Raw genomic sequence first — 24,692 nt, forward strand, 5'->3', positions numbered from 1 at the left:
ATTTATAATCAAATACAATGGGATAAACTCATCAATAATTAAGTTAAAATTAATTCAAACCATAAATATTTATTTAATATATATTAAAAATAGTTATACACTTCAAAAAATTAACATATATTTATTTAATTATTATACAATTATTTTAAAAATAAAAACCACTTATTTATATTATCAAATATTTATTGGTTATTACAAAATTTGGTTTAAGCTCATGAAAATTAAATGAATTTTAACAAATTAATTAAATTATAGTAACAAACTGATATATATATTTTTAGTATGAATAAGAAATCATTAAAAAAAATATTAATAATAAATTAAAATTGTTATCGAATTTAAACAACAAATAACTAAGTAAAACAACTCCATTTCTAATATTTATATTTTTTTTACGGAATATATTCAACCTATTTTTTTTTATAGATATATCTACCCTTTCAAATATATTTATCTACACTTTACAGAGAAAATGTAAAACATTATAGATAACCTTCTTAACAAAAGCATTGTCATTATGATAGGACATTATTGTTGTCATTGCTTAGGATTAGATTCTCGATAGACAATACATAACTATAATTAAGAAAATGCCTCAATTTACCAATCAAACATTAAAACCTAAATTACTAAATTATAACCTGAATAGTCACTTGAATTCATTGTTTTTAGCTTAATTTCAGTATATTGAAACTATGTTTTTAGTTTAATCTCACTATATTGAAATGATGTCCTTGAGTAATGTTTGTGACTCCAAATGTCCACTAATTTTCTGAATCAACTCTAGTACTGTTTGTGACTCCAAACTTCCACTAATTTTCTAAATCAACACTCTTCAAACCCTAACCACAGAAATCTCCATTCAACAATGTTTTGTAGTATTAATAATAATTTAAAATAAAGTTCTAATTTATTTAGTTTTTAAGATTTTTTAAATTTAACCAGTGAGATGTACCATATAGTAAATGTAAGTATTATAAATTAATGTCTATCAATTTTTCCAATCATTTAAATGATTCTAATTGTAAAAATATTTAAACATTTAAATCTACAAGTATTACATAAATAATATATATTATTTTTTATATTGCAAACATGGTCAATTTCAAATCAGGCAGGTTTTCAAATTCTGAGAGCTTAACTACCTTACCCTGACATGGGGTCAATTACATTCATATCTCACAAGAAAGTGAGAAAAGGTGCAGGAAATAGTTCAAACTTGTTGAAATTAATGACACCTGAGCATTTAAACGTGCACATATTTTCAAAGCATTCGCAGGAGATTATCAAACAGTCAAACTTCTTCAAGTTGTATTAAGTTTCCAAACGAATGTGGAAGCACTTGCAGACTAAAGAAATCGTGCATGTCGATGTCTTGGAGATTCCTCAAGTTACCAAATGAATTTGGAAACATCTTTAGACTCCAACACCCTCTAAGGTTAATAGTTTGGAGATTTGTCAAGTTCCCAAACGAATTTGGAAGCACCTGCAAACTAGAGCAGTAGGAGACTTTAATAGTTTGGAGATTCATCAAGTTCCTAAACGAATCTGAAAGCACTCACAGAAGACAGCACCCAAACAGGTCAATAGTTTTGAGATTCGTCCAAGTTCCCAAACGAATTTGGAAGCACTTGGAGACTCCAGCACCAAGACAGATTAATAGATTAGAATTTGGAAGCACTTGGAGACTCTAGAACCAACATAAGTTAATAGATTAGAGATTCGTTAAGTTCCCAAATGAATCTGGAAGCACCTGCAGACTCAAGTAGTGGTACATTGTAATATTTTGGAGATTTTTCAAGTTCCCAAACGAATCTGGAAGCACCGGCAGACTAGAGCACCAGAACAGGTCAATAGTTTGGAGATTCGTCAAGTTCCCAAATGAATATGGAAGCATGCGTAGACTAGAGCACCCAACTAGGTCAATAGTTTGGAGATTCCTCGAGTTCCCAAACAAATCTAGAAGCACTTGCAAACTATTGCAGCAGGATAGGTAAATAGTTTGGAGATTCATAAAGTTGCCAAGTGAATCTGGAAGCACCTCGAGACTAGCACACTTGAACATGTGAGTACTTTGGAGATTCGTTAAGTTCCCAAACGAATCTGGAAGAACCTGCAAACTAAAACACTTGGACAGGTGAATAGTTTTGAGATTCATCAAGTTCCCAAATGAACCTGGAAGCACTTGCAGACTACAGCACTTGGACGGATGAATAGTTTGGATATTCATCAAGTTCCCAAACGAATCTGGAAGCACCTTCAAACTAGAGCAGTAGGACAAGTTAATAGTTTGGAGATTCGTCAAGTTCCCAAATGAATCTGGAAGCACCTAAAAACTAGAGCACCCAAACATATCAATAGTTTGGAGATTCTTTAAGTTCCCAAACAAATCTGGAAGCATCTCTAGACTTGACCAGCTACAGAATGAAAGGTTTTCCAAGCTTATTAAGTTTCCAAACGAATCTACGAGCATGTTCAAACTAGAGCACCCCTCGAATTCAAACTACCCATAGGAATCTGCATGGTAAGATTTGGAAGTTCGTTAAGCTCCCAAAGGAATCTAGCAGGGACTCCATTTAAAAACAGGTCCTTAAGCTCGCAAAAAATATTGGTAGGCAGTCCATTTTTAGATAGGAATATAAAACAAGGAAATTGTACCTCCATAGCCCCATAATTCTAAGTGTTTCAACGACTATAGATGGCAGAGTTCGTCTGGTAAAGTTACATGCCCAGAAAAAGAGACCACAATTTTTTTGAGATGCCTCAACTTCCCAATGGACTTGGGAACCTCCACATATCTAGCCTTGATATACAATTCCCTCAACTGCTCCGGTGCCTGCAATCTTTATATTTTCAAAATTGGGTTGACCCCTAGTATGCTAACAATACTAAAGATCAAAGCAATTTCTGAGATAAAAACATCTTATGTCAAGAACTTCAAATCACTACCTACGATTCATCCAACGACAGTGTTTCAAGTTCGCTCCCCTCTATTCATAGAACTCTTAAATTCTTGAGTGGAATACAAGAAGGTAGTCTGGAGTACGAAAAGTTAATCCAGCAGAGCCATATGAGTGATATGGCACTGCGGAATATGCTTTCAATTAATTGGATATCTGCAAAAGCACCTTCAGTCCTAATCAGCTGCAACCCCCTCACATAATTTGTGAAACGACTGCCTACAAACCACACAAGATCTCTAAACACTAGCTAAGCCCTTCCACAGCCATCTGAGTGAGCGGTGCTAATTCCACGCACTTAAATTGTTTTATCAAAGATGTTAGAATCAAGAGCATGAAGCAAGGGTTAAGAATTCAAAACATAATGGATACAATTTTGAGAAAAGTACTAATTTAAATGTCGTTATAAAGCTTAAAAATACATACGACATATTTGTCGTACAGATGAGCCTTAAGGTCGTGGATGGGGCACGAAAGGTGGAGCATCCATTCTGGAGGTTCAGTCTCTGCAATATGTCTGCCCAAGTCTCTCACGTGGTTGTGCATTCTAATACAGTTTTCATCGTCTACTTCCACCAGAGACCTGCTCTCTAGGTTCCGAAGATGAAGCCATCCTCCCCACTCCATTCCATCCCAGATTCTTATAGCGGTATCTTTGTTTTCTCCTAAAAAGAAGCACACAATGTGTAAGAAAATATGCTTCTCTATTTTATCGAGACTGCCATAGCCTATTTTTAATGTACCCAGTATATCTTCAGGAAGAATTTTGGATATATCATGCAATTGGGCTTTTCCATACTCCAAGTCTTTTCCACAAAGAAGAGATCCAAGCACTTTAGTGGATAATGGAAATCCAGCGCAAGCATCCACAAATGCACGAGCCACTTGTTCAAATTTTGTAGGAGAATATCGTTGGTTGAACGCAGAATAGCACTTGGGAATGATCTTGGTCGAGTCTTTTCAGTTTGAAAATGGAAGACTCTGCATGATAAAAATGCAATGTTGTATATTAAATGAAATGGAATCCACTGGTCAGCTCTACGAAAGAGAGTCTGAACCAGGAGAGTCTGGCTCTGCAGAATGCTCTACATTGCTCATGTACATTACACAATATATAGTAATCACAGATTTAGGGAAGTTAGAACCATAAACTAAAAAATAGAAACTAATTCCTATCCTGAGGTCTTGTGAACCAACTCACTATTCTAAGATATTCTCCATTATCTCTAACACTCCCCCTTAATGGAGAAGGGGTTCACAAATATGCCTAACATCTCCCTAAACATTTCAAACTTGATTTTTCCAAGAGGCTTGGTGAAAATGTCTACGACATTATCACATGCATTACAATATACCAAATAGATTTCTTTTGATTGCACTTTCTCCCTGACAAAGTGGAACTGTGTATCAATGTGTTTAGTGTTTTTATGAAACACCGGATTATTGGCAAGTTTGGTTGAACTCTAATTGTCGCACTTGATCATTGTTGCCTCTTTCTGTTCTTCCACAACATCTTGGAGAAGTCTCCAACACCAAACTGCCTCACATTTTGCTGCACACATATCTTGATACTCTACTTCCGTTGAGGACAAGGAAACTATGTTTTGTTTCTTGTTGCTCTATGTAATCACCCCGGATCCAATGTTGAATGCATATCCTATTATGGATATGCGATCGTTTACATTTCCAGCCCAGTTTGAATCTGTAAATCCTGTCAATCTAACATCAGAGGAACCAGTACAAATAATACCATAATCTACAGTACCTTGTAGATACCTCAAAACACTTTTCGCTGCATTCCAATGACTTTCAAGTGGCTTGGACATTGTTGTGCCCTACAACAACCCCCCATTTCGTAACATTTTTATCACAAACAATTTACATATGAAATGGGTCCCTTTTATAATTTTTAATTGGCATTAATAAACTTGTTCAGTTAAGGTATGATAATCAAATGAATTTGTGCATAAAACCCTTGTTGAACAAATAATGAGCAATTTTTGAGGTTAAGTCCGAAAAAAGCAATCGCAAGATTGGTTGCCATCTTGGTTTTTCCCGATGCGATATCGCTATCGGCCATCGGCAATAACCAATGCACACAAAGAAAAAGCACATACCTTTTTCCCGATGCGACACGATATCGGCGATCGGCTATCGGCACGGCACTATGTCTTGTGAAAATTGTTTTAACGCTCCGACCCGATGCGATATCGCTATCGGCAGTCGGTAGAATCCTATGCAGTTTCATAAGACGTTCATATCTTTTCCCCGATGCGATATCGCTATCGGCATTCGGTAAATCAATTGGGAATTGTTTTCGCGCGCTGATACAATGTCGCAATCGGCGTTCGCTAAAGATCCTTCCCAAATGATAATGTCATTTACACTCCCGATGCGATTTGATGACGCTTAATGATGACCTCAGTTTCCAAAAGGTGATTATTTCAAAGCATTAAAGTTATATTTAAATCCGATTTGACAACAACACAGATCTCAAGATACCGTTAAGTAAAGGGATAAGGTAATGCATGCGTATTTAAAGCTTTGCCCCTTCGAATTAACGAGCAATTACGATTAGACCTTTGAAAAAATCTATTACACGGTTTAAGGGGTCATTCGGTTTAATAACTTAAGTAATGGTCATTTATGAAGCTGCAGGCCGTAAAATCACCATCATTGCATCTACGGTGCCTTCTCAAATCATTAGATCCGCAGCCTCTTTTAGGAATAATCTCGCCACGCTTCAAATCATATATTTATCCCGTTATGGATTGTCATTGTTATTTCTTTGTTACAATTTCTCTTGCACTTGTGTAGAATTCAACTACCGAGAGAAGTCTGAATATGATGGGAAAGAAGTTCAAGAAGGTGGCAGGTTCTACTGCGACACCTGCCTCAGGCCAAGCTGCTACAGCTTCAAGGAAAGGCTTAATCTCAGATACTACATGCACTGGTCTTCCTGGTACTACATGACAAGGGACATACAATTTGCTAGAAGGAGAACAACCAGAAGCGACAGTAACGGAGGCAAGTGTGGATGAACTAAGAAAGTCTGAGGCAACTCTTAAAGATTTGGCTGACTCCTTTCTGCACAGAATAGCAGCCAGGGAACAAGTCTTGCCTTATACTGATGTGGTACGTTGGGCAATTGAAGAAATTCCTCTCACTAATAGAACCTTCCTTACTAAGGATGGAAGGATTTTCGGCTCCTTCAAGCCTGACGACTTGAGACGAATGTATCATTTGCCCAATCCCGAGCAAGTCTATAACAGAGCATTTGTGGAGAAATTCGCCAGAGAGAATGAATCACCATCCGAACCTCTCCGAGATTGGAGGCAAAATCCAACAAAACACAAGCAGGATATGTCGGGTAAGTACTCCAATGCTTCTTTGGCTTCACCTTACTGCTATGCTGGAATTATGATGTGTAGATTGTGGGGATTTCATGATTCTGCAAATATCCATGTTGATATGGTTCCCTTAATGGAAGCGGCCGTCAATAGTATAATTATGGATTGGGCCACTATCCTGTCGGATAAGTTGGTCTTAGCTATTCGTAAGTTTAGGGCCAAAACCAGAGTCACTGAGAGAAAAATCCCACCTTTCTATTACTCTGCCTACATTATGGATGCCCTTTGTTTTAATTCTGAGTTTCCTGTCCTTGGTTGGAGATGGACAACCCATGACCCAACACCTATTCATTTGTATCATCGTAAATTGTGGAAACCCTCTCACAAAGACCATTTGTATCAAATTTGCAATGGTTTTATGGTTCCCGTTCACTATTCTATTTTTGACAGACCTATCCCCAGGATTTCCTATGAAGCCTCTTTTGACCTACCAGCCATAGCCCATTGGTTCGGCGAAGAATGTTTTTCTTATATCAGAGTTTTTGGAAGCAAGGCCAGGCCACATGTTCTCCCCTTATACATGCCAGACAAATTGTTAGCCCGAGAAATCTCCTATCAGATCATGTCTGAAGGTGTCACCCAAACTCTCAAAGAGGAGAAGAAGAGAGGATGGCCATCTTTTCCTTTAAGAATTGGAGTTTATACGCTGCTAAATTATAAGCATGCAGAAAAGGAAGCAGCAAAACTCCAAATGCTATCTCTAGCTTCTATTCCCAACAGACTCTATGACCCGAAAAAGACTGCTTTCATTGCCTTGGAACAGGCTAAGCTGACAAAGGTTGTTCATCAAGAAGACCAGTTTGACGACCTGTTCATGGGCGCTGATTCAATAAGCCAAGTCAAACAACTTGCTGAGATGAGATATGAAGATGTGGAATTAACTGAATTTAATAAACTTAGAAAGCAAAGGTTGCAAACTTTGCCTCTAAAGTTATTATCCACAACCCCAACTTCATCCTCAAGCGAGCCTGATCAGCCAGAAATAAATTCACCTCCCGTTACAATTAGAGAACAGGAGGAAAATCAAAACAAGCTGCAGGCAGAAAGGCATAGAAGAGAACAAATAGAAAGGCAGCAAAAAGCACAAATTGAACAAAAGCAAAGAAGGCAAAGGGAGCAAGAAGAGCAAAGAAGACAAAGGGAGATAGAAGAACAGAGGAAAAGAGAGGAAGAAGAAAAAGTAAAGAAAGAACTGGAAGATAGGCAGAAAAAGGAATTGGAGGAACAGCAACGAAGAGCACAAGAGGAGCAACAGCGGGAGGCATTCGAGGAACAACAGAGGATTGAAAAGGAGAAACAGAGTAAGCAAATCTCTGTTGATACTGAATTGATTAAAGAATGGAATCAATTCGATTCCATTATAAGTGGTAAAGAAGCCTCCAAAGACTCAGATGCCTTAAAGACTCCCGATACTACTCTTTCTCCGGTTCTTGAAGGAACCAGCGGCCCACCCATGGTACAAAGTGTTGAGGAAATTACTCAAAGCCCAGTTGATCAAATTGATCTTCAGGTAGAGGAAATTCCTCCCCTAGACATTTTCTACAGCCCTAAGCATAGAGCCGTTGTAAGACGCTCAAGGAAGAGACGAAGGATTGATCAACCTTCTGTTTCAAATGAGCAAACAGTCACGGGCAATGTCGTCTGGAAGGGAGAATTAAGTCCCTCTGAAGATCTGACAAAGCTGTCGCAATTTGCGGGAGCTTATTCAGCGGCAACCATTGACAAAGCATCCTAAGTGAGTCTTCTTTTGAAGACTAAAGAGCATGAGGTCTACGCATTACAAACGGAAGTGATAGAAGCAAGGAATAAGGCAGCACAGGCAGAAGAACAATTGCTGGTCCAACAACAAGAAAATCATTTGTTAACCCAGCAAATTGAAAAACTGAGGATAGATCAAAGTGACATTCAAAAGGCACAAGAATTGTCAGAAGCACTATCCCAGTTGGAGGCAGCGAATGAGCTGTTGTTGAAATCTAAAGAGGAGCAGATAATTCAGTTGTCAGCACAGCTTGAAAGTATCAAAAGTGCCAAGAGTATTGATGATTTCAGAACAGAAGCAATTCTAATAAACGACGCATTGATATCTCAGACCAGACTCTTGTGTCAACAACTAGTCGAAGCTGAGATACTCTATGACACATCTACAGCAGTATGTGAGCAAATCGAGAAAGCCAAGAGTAACTTGGATCAGGCCGAAGAAGATATAACAGATTATATTGAATGGCAAGACACTCCAGAAGGTAAAGCGTCAAATTTTTCCCGAATCTGTGTAACATATAAAGACATACTTTTTATGGAATGGAACACACAGGTAATGAAGGCGGAAAGGGCAGCATCCAGGTGCAAAACAATTTCCAAAAACATGATCAATCTAGTCAATGATACATTGTATCTGGCAAACATGATTTCACAATGCACACCTGGAAACATAACAACCGCAAATATGCTGGAGCACAAGAATTATCCTGAGCTGGAAGCACAAGGGCGGTTAATTGCTGGAGTGAATACCTTGACCGCCGACGCATACTGGCTTTTCCTGATTAAACCGCATTCTCAAAGGTCGGCTCTTAACTGCCTAACCGACGCTCTCCGATACCTGATTGCCGATTTCCAAGATGCCACATACGATGCACAGCTGACTTCGCGCCTCAATACTCCACCAGAAGTAGAGCCAATGCTGGCGATATGTCAGCGAAGGAGTAAAGGCAAAGAGACCTCTGCCTGAAGCATCATCGCCGACTGTCGAATCATCCAAATGGACAATGATATTTGTTAATGCCGATTTAGTTGTTTTTCAGTTTTAGATATTTAGATATTTTTAGATTAGTATAGTATTTATAGACCCTTTCATTGTTTTGGAAAGGGTCGTAAAATTTTGTAAAAGACTAAAAGGCTGAAGTTTGCACTATTGTGCTTCAGTCTATATTCTTTTTGAAACTCGACCACTGGTCCTTAATTTTACTTGGAATGTTGTTTTAAGTAAATTGTGCACTATTGTCGTTTGCTTGGGATGCTTTCTGGTTGGAAGGAAGGACCGCGACATAGAGATTAATATATTGGATTGATCAAACAGCTTGCATGGTACTATTATCTGTATCTGTTCTCTTTTCTGTTATATAAATTGTTGTGTTATTACTCTGCTATTATTGATTACATGTATGCGATATAACAACAAATTTACATTTCATATCACTATTGAATGTCTTGTGATTTGTTATCTCTTTCACTCATGTATGTAACAATGATATAAATGACTGAGTGCAGTAATTCGCTATTATCACTCTGCATAACTATTTATGCAGAGCAATCTTAAATGGTTTAAACATTTATGCTTACTGTTAGTGACATCTATATGCCTGCCATTAAGCATAGGTTATCAAACGCTGCATTGTCTGAATCGATAAGTCCCGGGATTAGCTTATAGTTATTATATTTCTTTCATAGTTTAGTTATTTGTTTATTATCACTTCATATCCTAAAATCATCCATCCATCCCGTTTACTTATAATCTTTGGGAAACTGGTCCCATTATCCCCAGTCGGAGCCACTATTCCAAACGGAAAAGGAGCTGCACTAAGTTCCGGACCGGGTGGTTTCCCCGATGTTGTTGCAACGAATTTCGGGGCATCAACATTTTTGGCGCTAGAAGGAGGGCATCAACTGTGAATGGCAAGTAGGTCCAAGTCCACAAACCATTCTAAGAGTAATTCCCCCTCCAAACCCTCTTCTCCTTCTCAATCACATGCTGGTTCTCCAGCACATGATCAAGAAAAAGAAGAATCAACCACCACTGCTCACACCCATCATATTTCAGAACATTTAAGTCTTGAATCCCCTGAAGTTCAGTCTCTTATCCATAAACTTCAGAGCTTCTCGATTTCACCTCAGAAATCTGAAGTATCACAAAGCAGTGTGACCTCACAGTTAAACTTATCTCATCCACTTACCAGACTTCAGAGCGAAAAACTTGGTATTGAACCTACTGAGTTCCCTTTACCCAAAAAGAAAAGGGCTAAGAAGATTACTGAAGTATCTGATAGTGAAGATCTTTCTTCCATATCTTCCATCTCAACTCCTCCCCTGCGAAGTCAACCATCCACTCCTCCATTACACATTGTTGTCCATCAGGGAATAAGTACTACAGCATCTCAACCTACTCTCTCTCCAACAACTTCTTCTCCTCAGTCATCTGGAATACCAATAGTAGTAACAACAAATATCGCCAGCAGAATGGCAGATCCATGGACTCAGCCAGGTGCAGTCAATATGCCCGGACCATTACATGATCTACCTGATGCTCCCGAAAAATGGTTGCCTAAATTTAATCCAGATAATGGAACACAAGCTGAAGAACATATCAACAATTTCATGTTGGCAGTTAACTTGAAAGGAGTGACAGAACAAGATGTTGTTGTAAGACTTTTTCCTTATACTCTGCAAGGATCGGCAGGATCCTGGTACTTCTCTTTACCCTCTGGTTCTATTACCAGCTGGACTACATGCCAAGAGCAGTTCCTTACCAAATATGGAGATGACAGGTCTCTGGCGACTTTAATAAATGACCTCTCCAATTTGAGAATAGAACATAGGGAACCAATAAAGGAGTTTAATGCTTGATTTAACAAACTCCTAAATAAAATCCCTACCGCTTCGAAGCCAAGTGAACAAATCAGGAGCGAATGGTATATTACTGCCCTCCCTTCCAACATAGCCATTTTTGTTGACAGGGCTGGCAAACCTACCTTAGCCGAGAATATGAAGGAAGCACTTGCCGTTGAAAAGCGTGTTAATGCTTTAGAGAAAAAAGCAGCCTTAGAAGATAGAAAATCCAAAAAAGTTTCATTTAAAGAAGATTCTAAGAAAAAGACCCCAAAAGATCCATACGACATGGAAGGTTTACAAAAGGTCCTTAAAACATTGTCTAATGAAATGGTTGAGATTAAAAAACAGGTGGCTGAAACTTCGAACAAGAGACCATTCAGAACTTTCAAGAAAACTGAAACAAAGCCACCCAATGTTATATCTAATGCAGACTCTGAACAAGAAGATGAAGAAGAAGAAGTAGTTGAGTGTCACGGTATGTGGGATTTTATACTCCCAAATTCTGACACTGAGAATCAAGAAGAAGCATTTCCTGTTACCACGAGAAGCAAAATTGCTTCTGAACCTACTCAAACAACTACAAAAAAGAGGAGCGCAGGTGCTGCCACACCAAAAGAAAAAATTCTTCCAAAGAAATCTCTGGTAGCAGCCCCTCAAAACCAACCTCCCATTTCTAACTCTCCTTCAACATCCAAGACACTAGTATTATCTGACTCCATGGAGTACAATATTGTTGATGATATGAAAAAGACTAAGGCAAACATAACCATGTTTGAACTAAGTAAGTTAAAACATCAGCAGAAATTGCTCCTAAGAGAATATAACGCTGTCCCCTCTTCCCCTCTTCCCAGTTCAAAAGCTGCTAATGATTCAGGACAACCCCCTCCAGATATGGTCGAAGCTACCGATTCTGTTCTGATCGGAGATAGATCCAATTCCCATACCCCACCTTTCTTGCTCACCTATGAAATCTATAATCGAAATCTGCATAACTGTTTAATTGATTCAGGGGCTTCATCCAATATTATGCCAGCTTCAGTTTGTTCCAAACTGAAAATAGAACCCCAGAAATCCGCCATTCACATTGTACAGTTAGACAGAACGAAAGTACAGGTTATAGGAGAAATTAATTCCGTGACTATCAGGTTGGCTGCTGATCCCAGAATAGTTCAAAGAATAGATATTTTGATAGCTGACATACCTGAATTCTACAGTTTAATTTTGAGCAGGGATTGGTCTGAGAAACTGCATGGATATATTTCCACGGATTGGTCACATATGTGGCTCCCCTACAAGGGTAAGCCAAATCAAATAAGGATCGACCGTGAGAAGCACATGACTCATACAGTAACCGATTTCGAACAAGAAAACCAGCCTGTGGCCTTCAACAACAACATTTTGGGAAATTATTCCTCAGAATCATTCTTTGGCAACTTTGTTGCCCAATCTTCCCCTTTTTCAGTAAACCATTGTACATCTCAAGTAGAAAATTTTTCACAATCAAATTTATCCAAATGCTTCAATGTAAATCAAAAGGATGTAAATATTTTTGTTGATTCTCCTTTATTTTGGTCTTTGTATTTTGATGGCTCTAAGTCCAGCGAGGGTTCAGGAGCAGGTTGCATTTTGGTTAGTCCGCAAGGCGAAAAAACGATGCTATCCTGTCGATTAGAATTTGAATGCACCAATAACACGACCGAATACGAAGCTTTAGTGCAGGGACTATATAAGGCAATTGACCTTAAAGTCCAATATATAAAGGTATTCGGCGATAGTGAGATCATTGTTAAACAGGTAAGGAATACAATTCATTGCCTGTCAAGTCACCTTAAGCATTATCAAACGCTAGTGCAAGATCTTACTTCGCATTTCTCAGCATTCAACATTTCTTCAATCCCAAGATCACAAAATTCAGCGGCTGATTTACTAGCCAACGTAGCTTCAAAACTCCTCCCTTCCGAAGACTATAGTCTTGATAGATTTTCTATAGAATTGATTTTTAGACCTTCAGTTCCTGATAACATCACTAACTGGAGGGTTTTCAACCATGACGAGGACATCTTGCAATTCTTAACCTCTGAAAAGTCCTATGACAATCAAATCATTGAAGAACATGACCATGATTCTCAAATGAAAGAAACATCTCAAGATAACGCGATTCCTAAGCCTGTAGTAAAGCTCGAAGACCTTTATGACATTAAAGATAGGTTCAAGCCTGTAATTAATGCAAAACTCCAAAGCTCTACTCTTAGGTTTGAATTGATCAATTTGGGAACAAATCAAGCTCCTCAAAATATTAATTTAGGACTAGGACTTTCTATAGAAGAAAATGAAGCATTCATCAAACTTTTAAGAAAAAACAAACAAGTTTTTGCTTGGAAGTATGACGACCTTAAGACGTATGATACATCTATCATACAACACACTATTCCAATGCTTCCCGATCAAAAACCGATCCAGCAGAAGTTAAGAAAAATACATCCAAATTTGGAGAGCCAGATAAAGTCGGAACTTAATAAGCTTTTAAAAGCTAAGATTATCTTCCCTGTCCGACACTCAAACTGGGTCTCCAATATGGTACCAGTCAGGAAGAAAAACGACGACATTCGAATCTGTATTGATTTCAGAAACTTGAATAAGGCAAGCTTGAAAGATAACTTCCCTCTGCCTACCATGGAGCAAATCCTTCAATCGGTAGCAGGATCTGAATTGATGTCTTTTCGTGATGGTTTCTCAGGATATAATCAAGTATTGGTTCATCCTGATGACCAATTAAAAACTACATTCAGAACAAAATGGGGAACTTACGCATACCAAAAGATGCCTTTTGGACTCATAAATGCAAGAGCAACATTCCAAAGAGCTATGGATACAGCCTTTAGAGGGTTAATTAACCGGACAGTAGTCATCTACCTTGATGATATTACTGTGTATTCTAAAAAGAGATATAACCACTTGCATGATTTAAATCAGATTTTTCAACGATGCAAAACATATGGTATCTCTCTTAACCCGAAAAAGTCTTTCTTCGCCCTTAATCAAGGTAAGCTCTTAGGGTTTATTGTTTCTAAAGATGGCATTTATGTAGATCCTGATCGAATTAAAGAAATTTCTGAGATTCCTTTTCCACATAACAAAAAATCGATGCAGTCGTTTTTAGGACAAATTAATTTCGTTAAACGATTTGTTCCAGATTTTTCACAGATTGTACTACCACTGCAAACGATGATTAAAAAGAATTCAACCTTCAGATGGGGATTAGAAGAAAAGCAAGATTTTCATGATATTAAGCAATCCATAATCAATGTCCCAGCTCTGAATACTCCAAATCTTTCTAATCATTTTACTTTATATACTATTGCATCTGACTTGTCTTACGCAGCAGTACTCACTCAGTTGAATGATGACAATTTGGAAGCGCCCATTTCGTTCTTCAGTTCAAACTTTCAAGGCGCCGAATTGAATTATTCCGAAATTGAGAAACAAGCTTTTGCTGTCTTTAAAGCAGTCAAACATTATCGACCCTTTCTTCTGAAAACCCATACTAAAGTAATAGTTCCTTTCTCAGCAGTTAGGCAATTATTAATCCAAAAAGAATTGGGGGAGAAGAGGGCAAACTGGGTCGCAGCCCTCCAAGAATATGACCTAGAAATAAAGCCAGCAAAGTTTGTTAAAGGTCAAGGTTTTTGCAGGACATTAGCAGGAGCATCAAACATTCCTGAATCAAGTGATACAGAGCAAACCCAAGAAGTTAATCAGCTAAGTATATCGGATTCCGAATCTCAATATTCAGATCTGATCTTTTATTTAAAGAATGGTTATGCACCTACCAATTTGTCCTACAAGAACAAAAGGGCCATTAGATTGAAAGCTAAGAATTTTTCCCTTATTAATGATGTGCTCTTCAGGAGAAATTATGATTCTGTCCTATTAAGATGCCTTGAGAAACCTGAAGCTCAAAAGGTTTTGCAGGAGCTACACGATGGACCGGCAGGAGGACATTTTGGAGCTGATACAACAGCTCATAAAGTCATCCATGCTGGATATTATTGGCCTACTTTGTTTAAAGACGCTCATGAATATGTTAGGAAGTGCATCAAATGCCAAACTGCCACTGGAAGACAACAAAAGCCAGCTTTCCCTTTGCAACCAATCAACATTGAACAACCTTTTGAACAATGGGGATTGGACATCATTGGGGAAATAAATCCTTCTTCTTCCAAGCAACACAAGTATATCCTTACAGCTACTGATTACTTTACAAAGTGGGTAGAAGCAATTCCGTTAAAGACAACAAACTCTAAGGCAATCATCGAATTTATAGATCAGTTCATCATTACCAGGTTTGGTGTTCCAAACGCTCTTGTATTTGATAATGCTTCTTATTTCTCAGGCAATGCAATGATTGATTTCGCTATCAAAAGAGGGTTTAAATTAAAGTATTCTGCTAACTACTACCCTCAGGGCAACGACCTAGCAGAATCAACTAATAAAAATCTGATCAAAATCATTAAGCGAACAATTGAAGAGAATCATAAGAACTGGCATAAATCCTTGGTATTTGCATTATGGGCCGACAGGATAACACAGAAAGCTTCCATAGGGACCTCTCTGTTTAATCTTGTCTACGGAAAAGAAGCAGTCGTACCAACCAACCTTCTTCTTCCATCTCTAGCCTTAGTGCAATTTATCGATGAAACTCCTTCTTCTTCTATACAGTTTAGATATGATCAAATTCTCAAACTTGAAGAAGAAAGGGATAAAGCCAAGGTTACACATGCTAAACATCAACAAGTCATTAAAGCAGCTTTTGATCTAGCCTCATCCAGCCCTAGACAATTTCAAGTTGGAGATCTAGTCCTGAAATGGGACAAAGCCCATGAAGACAAAGGTAAACATTCCAAATTCCAAAAACTGTGGCTAGGACCATTTCAGATCTGTGAAAAAGTAGGCCATTCCACGTTCATACTTCAAAATCTATCAGGGGTGAGAGATTCTCTCTCTGTCAATGGTCTAATCTTGAAGAAATTCTTTAATTGAGAAGGTAACCCCTTCTCTTTGTAGCTTGATAGTTTTTATATAGTTTGTAGGATTTGTAGAAATAAGAATGTGGGACATTTTCCATTGACCTTTCGCTGTAATTAAAAGCTGTCTCTCCATGACAATATTAGTATTTACTTTTGGATAATAGCGTCTTAAACCAAGAGAGATCATTTCTAGGAAATTAGATATCTTTTTATTCTGAACATCACAGTCTAACCTTTGTAAACTTCACTCTGAACAAAGTTCTATGAGTCATCTTGAGTGTTCTAAATTAGTCCCCAAAGGTTATCCATATGAAAATAAGAGCTAATTCATCTTCAGCATCTTTAACTCTTAAACCTGTCATCCATTTACTCTCAAGAAGATAGTTGTTCATCCCATTCACCAAAAGTTTATGATTACTCAGAGTGTAATTCTAAAATATAAAAGATTAAAGATAAGAGGTCTTATTACAAGCCTGCTTACCATGTTCATAGGAAAATAATTTAACTGACATTACCAAAACTGCATATCAAACAGGGTAATGGCTTGAAAGTTCAAGACAAGGGGTCTCATCACGAGCCAGCTTGTTCAGTTTAAATTACTACCCGTGAATGGCATTGTCATTTATCTGGCCACCAAACCAGGACAATGGCTTTTATCTTAAGTAAAAAAGAAAATGAAATTCAAAAAATACGAAAATATCTTTTGAATTCATTCTGTTTAGTCACACGCTAAGGTGAATGGAACAATGGACAACAATATGGTTAAAAGGTAACCCTGCCGAGACTATGAATGTTTGCTGGCAGCAGAGGCTCTACCTGTGACAGAGGAGTTTATTTTAAAAGCTGATATGGAAAAGTTTTCTATTTTTTCTTTTACAAACCAATAAGGACTTATTTTGATACTCGAAGTGCATTTATAAAAAGAGGAAGTCAAATGAAGAAACCTGTTTTATTCAGAATCAATAGACATCTAGTTATATTAGAAATTTCCTTTCCTTCATAAAGATTCTATTTGAAAAAATGTAAGTATATTTATTAGTCCAGAGATAACTGGTTCTGCCAGCGAATCGCCAATTGTTGTGCCCTACAACAACCCCCCATTTCGTAACATTTTTATCACAAACAATTTACATATGAAATGGGTCCCTTTTAAAATTTTTAATTGGCATTAATAAACTTGTTCAGTTAAGGTATGATAATCAAATGAATTTGTGCATAAAACCCTTGTTGAACAAATAATGAGCAATTTTTGAGGTTAAGTCCGAAAAAAGCAATCGCAAGATTGGTTGCCATCTTGGTTTTTCCCGATGCGATATCGCTATCGGCCATCGGCAATAACCAATGCACACAAAGAAAAAGCACATACCTTTTTCCCGATGCGACACGATATCGGCGATCGGCTATCGGCACGGCACTATGTCTTGTGAAAAGTGTTTTAACGCTCCGACCCGATGCGATATCGCTATCGGCAATCGGTAGAATCCTATGCAGTTTCATAAGACGTTCATATCTTTTCCCCGATGCGATATCGCTATCGGCATTCGGTAAATCAATTGGGAATTGTTTTCGCGCGCTGATACAATGTCGCAATCGGCGTTCGCTAAAGATCCTTCCCAAATGATAATGTCATTTACACTCCCGATGCGATTTGATGACGCTTAATGATGACCTCAGTTTCCAAAAGGTGATTATTTCAAAGCATTAAAGTTATATTTAAATCCGATTTGACAACAACACAGATCTCAAGATACTGTTAAGTAAAGGGATAAGGTAATGCATGCGTATTTAAAGCTTTGCCCCTTCGAATTAACGAGCAATTACGATTAGACCTTTGAAAAAATCTATTACACGCTTTAAGGGGTCATTCGGTTTAATAACTTAAGTAATGGTCATTTATGAAGCTGCAGGCCGTAAAATCACCATCATTGCATCTACGGTGCCTTCTCAAATCATTAGATCCGCAGCCTCTTTTAGGAATAATCTCGCCACGCTTCAAATCATATATTTATCCCGTTATGGATTGTCATTGTTATTTCTTTGTTACGATTTCTCTTGCACTTGTGTAGAATTCAACTACCGAGAGAAGTCTGAATATGATGGGAAAGAAGTTCAAGAAGGTGGCAGGTTCTACTGCGACACCTGCCTCAGGCCAAGCTGCTACAGCTTCAAGGAAAGGCTTAATCTCAGATACTACATGCACTGGTCTTCCTGGTACTACATGGCAAGGGACATACAATTTGCTAGAAGGAGAACAACCAGAAGCGACAGTAACGGAGGCAAGTGTGGATGAACTAAGAAAGTCTGAGGCAACTCTTAAAGATTTGGCTGACTCCTTTCTGCACAGAATAGCAGCCAGGGAACAAGTCTTGCCTTATACTGATGTGGTACGTTGGGCAATTGAAGAAATTCCTCTCACTAATAGAACCTTCCTTACTAAGGATGGAAGGATTTTCGGCTCCTTCAAGCCTGACGACTTGAGACGAATGTATCATTTGCCCAATCCCGAGCAAGTCTATAACAGAGCATTTGTGGAGAAATTCGCCAGAGAGAATGAATCACCATCCGAACCTCTCCGAGATTGGAGGCAAAATCCAACAAAACACAAGCAGGATATGTCGGGTAAGTACTCCAATGCTTCTTTGGCTTCACCTTACTGCTATGCTGGAATTATGATGTGTAGATTGTGGGGATTTCATGATTCTGCAAATATCCATGTTGATATGGTTCCCTTAATGGAAGCGGCCGTCAATAGTATAATTATGGATTGGGCCACTATCCTGTCGGATAAGTTGGTCTTAGCTATTCGTAAGTTTAGGGCCAAAACCAGAGTCACTGAGAGAAAAATCCCACCTTTCTATTACTCTGCCTACATTATGGATGCCCTTTGTTTTAATTCTGAGTTTCCTGTCCTTGGTTGGAGATGGACAACCCATGACCCAACACCTATTCATTTGTATCATCGTAAATTGTGGAAACCCTCTCACAAAGACCATTTGTATCAAATTTGCAATGGTTTTATGGTTCCCGTTCACTATTCTATTTTTGACAGACCTATCCCCAGGATTTCCTATGAAGCCTCTTTTGACCTACCAGCCGTAGCCCATTGGTTCGGCGAAGAATGTTTTTCTTATATCAGAGTTTTTGGAAGCAAGGCCAGGCCACATGTTCTCCCCTTATACATGCCAGACAAATTGTTAGCCCGAGAAATCTCCTATCAGATCATGTCTGAAGGTGTCACCCAAACTCTCAAAGAGGAGAAGAAGAGAGGATGGCCATCTTTTCCTTTAAGAATTGGAGTTTATACGCTGCTAAATTATAAGCATGCAGAAAAGGAAGCAGCAAAACTCCAAATGCTATCTCTAGCTTCTATTCCCAACAGACTCTATGACCCGAAAAAGACTGCTTTCATTGCCTTGGAACAGGCTAAGCTGACAAAGGTTGTTCATCAAGAAGACCAGTTTGACGACCTGTTCATGGGCGCTGATTCAATAAGCCAAGTCAAACAACTTGCTGAGATGAGATATGAAGATGTGGAATTAACTGAATTTAATAAACTTAGAAAGCAAAGGTTGTAAACTTTGCCTCTAAAGTTATTATCCACAACCCCAACTTCATCCTCAAGCGAGCCTGATCAGCCAGAAATAAATTCACCTCCCGTTACAATTAGAGAACAGGAGGAAAATCAAAACAAGCTGCAGGCAGAAAGGCATAGAAGAGAACAAATAGAAAGGCAGCAAAAAGCACAAATTGAACAAAAGCAAAGAAGGCAAAGGGAGCAAGAAGAGCAAAGAAGACAAAGGGAGATAGAAGAACAGAGGAAAAGAGAGGAAGAAGAAAAAGTAAAGAAAGAACTGGAAGATAGGCAGAAAAAGGAATTGGAGGAACAGCAACGAAGAGCACAAGAGGAGCAACAGCGGGAGGCATTCGAGGAACAGCAGAGGATTGAAAAGGAGAAACAGAGTAAGCAAATCTCTGTTGATACTGAATTGATTAAAGAATGGAATCAATTGGATTCCATTATAAGTGGTAAAGAAGCCTCCAAAGACTCAGATGCCTTAAAGACTCCCGATACTACTCTTTCTCCGGTTCTTGAAGGAACCAGCGGCCCACCCATGGTACAAAGTGTTGAGGAAATTACTCAAAGCCCAGTTGATCAAATTGATCTTCAGGTAGAGGAAATTCCTCCGCTAGACATTTTCTACAGCCCTAAGCATAGAGCCGTTGTAAGACGCTCAAGGAAGAGACGAAGGATTGATCAACCTTCTGTTTCAAATGAGCAAACAGTCACGGGCAATGTCGTCTGGAAGGGAGAATTAAGTCCCTCTGAAGATCTGACAAAGCTGTCGCAATTTGCGGGAGCTTATTCAGCGGCAACCATTGACAAAGCATCCGAAGTGAGTCTTCTTTTGAAGACTAAAGAGCATGAGGTCTACGCATTACAAACGGAAGTGATAGAAGCAAGGAATAAGGCAGCACAGGCAGAAGAACAATTGCTGGTCCAACAACAAGAAAATCATTTGTTAACCCAGCAAATTGAAAAACTGAGGATAGATCAAAGTGACATTCAAAAGGCACAAGAATTGTCAGAAGCACTATCCCAGTTGGAGGCAGCGAATGAGCTGTTGTTGAAATCTAAAGAGGAGCAGATAATTCAGCTGTCAGCACAGCTTGAAAGTATCAAAAGTGCCAAGAGTATTGATGATTTCAGAACAGAAGCAATTCTAATAAACGGCGCATTGATATCTCAGACCAGACTCTTGTGTCAACAACTAGTCGAAGCTGAGATACTCTGTGACACATCTACAGCAGTATGTGAGCAAATCGAGAAAGCCAAGAGTAACTTGGATCAGGCCGAAGAAGATATAACAGATTATATTGAATGGCAAGACACTCCAGAAGGTAAAGCGTCAAATTTTTCCCGAATCTGTGTAACATATAAAGACATACCTTTTATGGAATGGAACACACAGGTAATGAAGGCAGAAAGGGCAGCATCCAGGTGCAAAACAATTTCCAAAAACATGATCAATCTAGTCAATGATACATTGTATCTGGCAAACATGATTTCACAATGCACACCTGGAAACATAACAACCGCAAATATGCTGGAGCACAAGAATTATCCTGAGCTGGAAGCACAAGGGCGGTTAATTGCTGGAGTGAATACCTTGACCGCCGACGCATACTGGCTTTTCCTGATTAAACCGCATTCTCAAAGGTCGGCTCTTAACTGCCTAACCGACGCTCTCCGATACCTGATTGCCGATTTCCAAGATGCCAAATACGATGCACAGCTGACTTCGCGCCTCAATACTCCACCAGAAGTAGAGCCAATGCTGGCGATATGTCAGCGAAGGAGTAAAGGCAAAGAGACCTCTGCCTGAAGCATCATCGCCGATTGCCGAATCATCCAAATGGACAATGATATTTGTTAATGCCGATTTAGTTGTTTTTCAGTTTTAGATATTTAGATATTTTTAGATTAGTATAGTATTTATAGACCCTTTCATTGTTTTGGAAAGGGTCGTAAAATTTTGTAAAAGACTAAAAGGCTGAAGTTTGCACTATTGTGCTTCAGTCTATATTCTTTTTGAAACTCGACCACTGGTCCTTAATTTTACTTGGAATGTTGTTTTAAGTAAATTGTGCACTATTGTCGTTTGCTTGGGATGCTTTCTGGTTGGAAGGAAGGACCGCGACATAGCGATTAATATATTGGATTGATCAAACAGCTTGCATGGTACTATTATCTGTATCTGTTCTCTTTTCTGTTATATAAATTGTTGTGTTATTACTCTGCTATTATTGATTACATGTATGCGATATAACAACAAATTTACATTTCATATCACTATTGAATGTCTTGTGATTTTTTATCTCTTTCACTCATGTATGTAACAATGATATAAATGACTGAGTGCAGTAATTCGCTATTATCGCTCTGCATAACTATTTATGCAGAGTAATCTTAAATGGTTTAAACATTTATGCTTACTGTTAGTGACATCTATATGCCTGCCATTAAGCATAGGTTATCAAACGCTGCATTGTCTGAATCGATAAGTCCCGGGATTAGCTTATAGTTATTATATTTCTTTCATAGTTTAGTTATTTGTTTATTATCACTTCATATCCTAAAATCATCCATCCATCCCGTTTACTTATAATCTTTGGGAAACTAGTCCCATTATCCCCAGTCGGAGCCACTATTCCAAACGGAAAAGGAGCTGCACTAAGTTCCGGACCGGGTGGTTTCCCCGATGTTGTTGCAACGAATTTCGGGGCATCAACAGACATATATTGACTTAGCACACTGACTGCATAAGCCAAATCTTGTCTAGTAGTGGTCAGGTAGATTAAGCTCCCAACTAGTTGTCTGTAAAGTGTCGCATCTGCCTCTTTAGATCCATCCTCACTCTGTAGTTTGATGTTCTGTTGTAATGGTACTATTGTAGGCTTACATTGATCCATCCTAAATCTTTCTAATAGTCCTTTGACATACTTTCCCTATGTTGGGTTGTGTTATATTCTTTTTGGACCCTATATTAGGTTGGGCGAACCTACCTATGGTTTTGTGCATGATTTTCGCACATGGTATTGGACGCGATGGTTTTTCGGTCCATGGTATTGGATGCTTCGGCATGTATAAATATGTATTGTAACATTGAAAGGAACATAATGAAAAATCAAGCTGGTAGTCCCGGTTTTGGGATCCAGGGAAAAATATCTGTGCATATGTGTTTTATGGGTTATGCTCTCGCATTGTTTATTTTCTTTGTTTAAGAATTCGTATGAAGGTAATTTCTGTATAGGGTTAAAACCTACATTTGGTATCGGAGCTGTTTTGGCTTCAAGGGGACGCCTTTGTTGCTGAGGGGTTTCGCTCGGGCCTGTGGTAGACCCTGTTCAGTGGGAGATCTGCGAGATCGATTCTGGTGGTGAAAGAAGATGGCGAGCAGTGGAAAGATCGAGATTGAGAAGTTCAATGGTCAGAATTTTGAGTTGTGGAAACTCAAGATGGAGGATCTGTTGGTGGATAAAGATCAGTGGATCGCGGTAGATCGGGGTACTAAACCATCGGGAGTGACCGATGAAGAATGGAAGAAGCTGGATCGGAAGGCAAAGAGCACAATACGATTGTGTGTCTCAGATTCAGTATTGTTGAATGTATCAGGGGAAGCTACGGTGAAGGCTTTGTGGGTCAAGTTAGGGACTTTGTACCAATCTAAGTCTCTGGTGAATAAATTGTTCCTGCGAAAAAGCTGTATAACCTGAGGATGAAAGATGGAGACTCGGTGACAGAGCATTTGGATGCGTTTAATACTGTGGTAAGTCAGTTATTATCTATTGATATTAAAATTTCAGATGAAGATAAGTGCATCAGTCTATTGTGTTCTCTACCAGATTCGTGGGATAGTCTGGTTATTGCAATAGGTAGCAATGCAACTGCTTTGCAGTTTGATGAAATAGTCTCAGCCTTGCTGACGGAGGAGATGAGACGGAAGAATATGGACAACCAGAATGGTGATGCCTTGTCTGTACGAGGACGGTCCCAGAACAGAAACAAAAATAAGTCATCGAGTGGGAGATCTAAATCTAGAGGGAGATCTAAATCTCCAGGAAAACCTACAAAGGTGGTGTGCTGGAAATGCGGAAAGGAAGGACACTTCAGAAGGGATTGTAAATCTAAAGCTCCTGATAAAGGAAATGGATCTGATGATGCTCCTTCTGCAGAGGCGAAAACCACCTCAGATGAAGGTGGGGATGTGTACTTGGCTTCTTCAAGTACACATGTAGATCATGAGGCATGGTTGATTGACTCAGGTGCATCCTTTCACTTCGCTCCCCATAGAGAGTGGTTCTGCGAGTATGAGAAATACGATGGTGGTGATGTCTTCTTAGGAGATGATAGGAAGGCTAGAATCATTGGTCGGGGAAAAGTAAAGTTGAAGTTGCAAGGTGGAAGGGTTAGAACACTTCCGGGTGTTCTACATATTCCTGCATTGGCCAGAAATCTGATTTCTGTAAGCAAGTTGGATGATGCAGGTGTAAAGACGGTGTTCGAGAAAGATACCTGCAAGATGGTTTGAGGAGCACTGATATTGATGCGGGGAGTTTGGACTGGAACTTTGTACAAACTGCAAGGTAGCACTGTTGTTGATGGGTGCAATAGTTCTATGGTTCCTGAAAATGGAGTAGAAAATCTAGTGGTCTCTGGAGAGAAGACCATGTTGTGGCATCAAAGGCTTGGAAATATTGGAGAGAAGGGCCTTCAAATACTTCATAGTAAAGGTATGGTAGAAGGTATGAATGATAGCTCTCTGGATTTTGATTTCTGTGAAAATTGTGTGTATGGGAAGCAGAATCGAGTGAGTTTCCCCTCTGGTGGTAAGAGGACGAAACAAATACTAGAGCTTGTGCATAGTGATGTGTTTGGACCTGTGAAGGTTCCATCACTAGGTAAGTCTGTGTACTATGTATCATTCATAGATGACTTCTCAAGGAATACATGGATATATTTCCTTAAGAAGAAATCTGAAGTCTTTGACAGGTTTAAAGAATTTAAGGCTTTGGTGGAAAATCAGATAGAGAAGAAGATAAAGGTGCTGAGGACAGATAATGGTGGAGAATTTTGTAGCAAGGAATTTGAAGAATTTTGTAAGAAGTGTGGTATAGCACGGCAAAAGACTACT

The 24,692-nt window shown here is 38.8% G+C and overlaps 1 pseudogene; it reads right to left on the reverse strand.

The window, feature by feature from the left end:
- Positions 1–1,179: 1,179 nt before the first annotated feature.
- The window catches only part of LOC149198269 (putative WRKY transcription factor 19), a 29,558-nt pseudogene continuing 6,045 nt past the window's right edge, over positions 1,180–24,692 (reverse strand).

The sequence above is a fragment of the Pinus tabuliformis genome, chromosome 2_2, assembly GCF_031772625.1.
Source record: "Pinus tabuliformis cultivar Carrire ecotype Pingquan chromosome 2_2, CPIR1, whole genome shotgun sequence".
Taxonomy (NCBI): domain Eukaryota; kingdom Viridiplantae; phylum Streptophyta; class Pinopsida; order Pinales; family Pinaceae; genus Pinus; species Pinus tabuliformis.